Source organism: Ursus maritimus, unplaced genomic scaffold (assembly GCF_017311325.1).
Source record: "Ursus maritimus isolate PB19 unplaced genomic scaffold, ASM1731132v1 scaffold_258, whole genome shotgun sequence".
Lineage (NCBI taxonomy): Eukaryota > Metazoa > Chordata > Mammalia > Carnivora > Ursidae > Ursus > Ursus maritimus.
In genome coordinates, this window is record NW_024425097.1 from 17,517 (window position 1) to 21,764 (window position 4,248).

The 4,248-nt window shown below is 50.7% G+C and overlaps 3 non-coding genes across 3 annotated transcripts; 1 reads left to right on the forward strand and 2 right to left on the reverse strand.

Moving 5' to 3' along the window:
• TRNAE-UUC lies at positions 1-72 on the reverse strand. The gene has a single exon. It is a non-coding gene; the product is annotated as a tRNA-Glu (tRNA).
• Positions 73-1,701: 1,629 nt separating this feature from the next.
• TRNAH-GUG lies at positions 1,702-1,773 on the reverse strand. The gene has a single exon. It is a non-coding gene; the product is annotated as a tRNA-His (tRNA).
• A 564-nt stretch (positions 1,774-2,337) lies between these two features.
• Positions 2,338-2,411, forward strand: TRNAN-GUU. Its single transcript has one exon. It is a non-coding gene; the product is annotated as a tRNA-Asn (tRNA).
• The last annotated feature ends 1,837 nt before the right edge of the window (positions 2,412-4,248 follow it).

Here is a 4,248-nt window from a genome sequence, read left to right on the forward strand (position 1 = left end):
TTCCCTGACCGGGAATCGAACCCGGGCCGCGGCGGTGAAAGCGCCGAATCCTAGCCACTAGACCACCAGGGAGCCGCTGGAGGACAGTTCCTCTGGCTACCCACGGGAGTGACATTTTCCCCCTGAGCTGTGGAAGGCCTTGGGCCTTCAGGGAGGTCACCCGTCCTCCCAGGAGCGCGCTTTCAGTAAGGACGTTCCCTCCCAGCTCTCGCCAAAACAAGAGCCCGCAGGAGATGCCCCGAGGGCGGCCAGGTCCGCAAGGCCCACAGCGAGTCGCCCCGGCCCGCCGGGAACTGGATTCCGGATTTATGCCCCCCACCCGCCTACAACCTGCTGCCCCCGCAGCTTACGCTACCGCACCTGAAGACTTCCTCGGAGCCCCTATAGACCGTGCAATGTGCCAGTGGCACCAGGAGACACAAATAGGGAAAGGGGCTGAGCTGGGAGACCGGAAACTGACCCACAGCTGACCTGGTGAATTCGTTTTCAATAGAGAGTTCAACGGGGAAAGGAAATAGGTTCAATCAACGGGGGCGGGAAACAGCTTTATTTCTACCTCATGCTACACACAAAAATTAATGGGAGGTGCCTCGCGAAACATAATAGTTAAAGGCATAAAGCATTTTTTGAGGATACTTTGTGACTTGGTGGTAGGCAGAGATTTACTAAACAAGAACCAGGGGGGAAATGTATATATAAAAAAAAGACATTTCAAGTTGGACTTCATCAACATTAACAGCATCTTCTCATCCAAAGACGCCACCAAGACAGTGAAAACAGCAAGGCACAGACAGGAAGAAAATGTTCACAAAATATATCTGACAAAACGAGCAAGCAAGCCCGCAAACCTGTAACTATAAGGTAAATGAGCTCCTTCAAACTGATCATTAAAACAGATCCGACAAGTCAAGTTTTTTAGATGGGTAAGAGACAGGAACAGAGCCTTCGGGCAAGAAGACACACGAGGCCTGCAAAGCACGGAAGAGTGCTCAATATTTTTAGCCGCCAGAGAAATGGATATTAAAATCGCACTGAGATAGCACTGCTCCCAGCAGCACGACTAAAACTATAAGGGTAGGAAACGCCCAATCTTGGCAAAGATGCGGAACAAGCACACTCTCAGCGGTATCCCGATGAATACCATGTGGCGTGGAAGGGGCTGCCGACAGGCATTTTCAAATCCTTGAGGCTACGCCACGACTGACTAGAGAGGTTGCTGTGATGACCACAAGGGGGACAATAGCCACGGGCTGAGAAAGTCCCCTGAAGCAGAGATTCCCAGCAGCCAAGGTTCGAGGCGCTCAACAGGTCTGCGGAGGAGGTGACACTTATCAGATGGAAAGTCGTCTCTGGTCTTTGAAGATCCTTAGGGTTTTTTGAGGAACACAGAGACGCCGTTTCCCAGCAACGACAGCCCACGGGGCTCCTGGCTGGACAGTTGGGGACGCGGGGACTTGTCCTCATTTGGAGCCGCGCTGAAGATAAGCCCTTTAGTTCAGTTTCCTTGCGCTCAGAGTAGGAGCGGAGAAGGTCCGAGGTTAGCGCCGAGTGGAGTTTTCCCTTCCTTCGGGTGAAGAAGACCTCCTGGCGCGGCGGCCTGTGGCCGTCGGGAAGCAGGGCTCCCTGGCCCCCAGGTAAGGGACGGGCCGGGCGGGTTTAAACGCAAAGTAAAAGGGAGGGGCAGCGAGCAGCTGGGAGGACTGCCGTGACTCGGATTCGAACCGAGGTTGCTGCGGCCACAACGCAGAGTACTAACCACTATACGATCACGGCGCGCCACCCTCCCGGCGGCAGGCTGGGTCGTCGCTCTAGGACTTTTGACGCAAAGTCATTCCAGTTACTGCGCCGTCTTCTTTTCGGACAAACTGCAGGTACTGGCGCTGCGGTCCCTTTCCTAGCCGCTCTCAGGTTTTCCTTCCCTTCCTCTCGACTCTCCTTCGCCATGAAGACGAACCAACCACAAAAAGCATGCTCCGGTCCCACAATCCGGCTGGTGCCTCTGCACAGGCGTCCTGGGAAGTCTCCTTGTCCCTTGCCCCTGGGAACGCCTCCCGGGCTTTTCCTTGCCGCCTCTTGGCGTTTGCGCCCTTTTGACCACCCCCACCCCACCCTCTCTCCAGCTTCCCCCACACCGACCGCAGCCTAGTGGAGCGAGCGGAGCGCCAGCGGCGCCGAAGGACGGGCGCCGGCGGAACAAATGCGAAGAACGGTCCCGGGACCCCACCGGCCTTCAGCTTCCCTCCGGCCCTACTCGCCTCAGATAGGAGGCGGGTGGCTCCCCCTAGCGTTGAGTGCGTGCTTGCTCTCTACCGGGATGTGGGCGGGAGCTCCCCGAAGGTCTCTGTGGCGCAATCGGTTAGCGCGTTCGGCTGTTAACCGAAAGGTTGGTGGTTCGAGCCCACCCAGGGACGCGGCGGTATTTTTAGGAGGTAGGAAGTGTCCTTTGGCATGTGCACACCAGGAGGACCGTAGCCAAGATCAGAAAGCCACCTCGGATCCTAGAGAGGGAGAGCTCTGGGAAAACAGGTCGCTGGGAATCCGAAGTCCTCGAAAGAGTACAACCCTCCGAATGCCTCTTAACAACGCAGCTTCTGCCAATGTGTGTGTGTTTGCGCCAGTATTTATTTAACGCTTTCGTCGTACTCTTTAGGTTAAGTTGATTCTAGGGTCTTATGGTTTCAGATACTGCTGTCGTCATCGGTCTCGTACTTGACAAATATTTCGACAGGGGAGAGTCCCGGAAGAGCAATTGCTCTGACGTAGTGTTTCCATGGTTTTTATATGATCCAGTTCTTTCCCTTGTTGGCTTGTTAGCTGTAACTCTCTCTCTTGTTATTTCAGCGCCTGCTTTGGGCTTCATAGCTGCATACATCTGTAACTTACCAGCCTCCCTCCCTCCAAGGGATCTCCTACGTCTTCACGTTTCTTCCCTGCCCGCCTTTATGCGCTAGCTATGGTGCTTTTTCCTTTGCATGTTAGAAACCCCAAGTCCCATCCCCACTACTTTGGTTTCATGTGCCTCGTGTTTTTAAGGAGATTTAAATAATGAGAAAGAAATCTTGTCTAGTTTCCCATGCGGTTACCATTCTGTGTCCTTCATCCCGCTGGCTACATGCAGATTCCCATCTGGTGTGGGTGTCCTTCTTCCTGGAGGACTCCTTTAACATTTCTTGTAGTGTGGGTCGGCTGGTGATGTAATCTTTCAGCATTTCTGTGTCTGTCAATGTCACTCACCTTCATTTTTGAAAGGCTGTTTTGGAGGGGAGGCATAGACTTCCTTGTGGCCTTTGAGGTAGCTCAGTGCCTTCTCACACTGCTTCCCACGAGAAAACTGACATCATCTTTATTTCTGTGTCCTATACCTGCCACGCCTTTCTCCTCTGGCCGCTTTGCAGATTTTGTTTTCTTTTTCCATGGATTTGAGCAATATAATTAGGACGTGACTAGATACGGTTTTCTCATGTGGCTTGTGCTCATCCATTGTGTTCGTCTGGCTCCTCGGATTGGTGGGTTTATGATTTTTATTATGATTGAAAATTCTTCTGTCGTTGTTTCCTCAAAAAATGCTTCGTTCTCCCCAGTCTTTTCAGGGACTCCAATCACTCATACTTTCTTTTTTTTCCTTCCCCAATCACTCATATCTTTTAAAGTTGCCCTGCCATTCACTGGCAGCCCTTTCCTTGCTGGCGCAGACATCACATGTGTTTTTTCCACTCCCCGATACCTCCTAAAGGTTCACACAGCTCCTCTTCATCTGTTCATTCGGCCACTCTACCTAATGCCTGAAAATGTGCAGCAGCACTATAGTAAAAGTGTTTTGTGATTTATGTCTTAATGAGACATGCTCTAGGCGAAGATGATACATTAATTAAGTCGAATATCATCGGAGGAACTTAAAGATCACAATAGATATTAAAATTGCAAATTGACCTGACACATAATGGAGAAATGCGTGTTGGGATCAGACATGATACCTAAAAAGGTTTACCCACCCCCAAAGTGTAAGAATAATTAAGTCACTATGATTTCCAGAGTTATAAGACTTAATCTCCATTAAAAAAATTATATGATGTATTTATCTTATTGAAACACATAATTTCATCTTGTATAAATTCTTTTTTTTTTTTTAAAGATTTTATTTATTTATTCGACAGAGAGAGACAGCCAGCAAGAGAGGGAACACTAGCAGGGGGAGAGGGAGAGGAAGAAGCAGGCTCATAGCGAAAGAGCCTGATGTGGGACTCGATC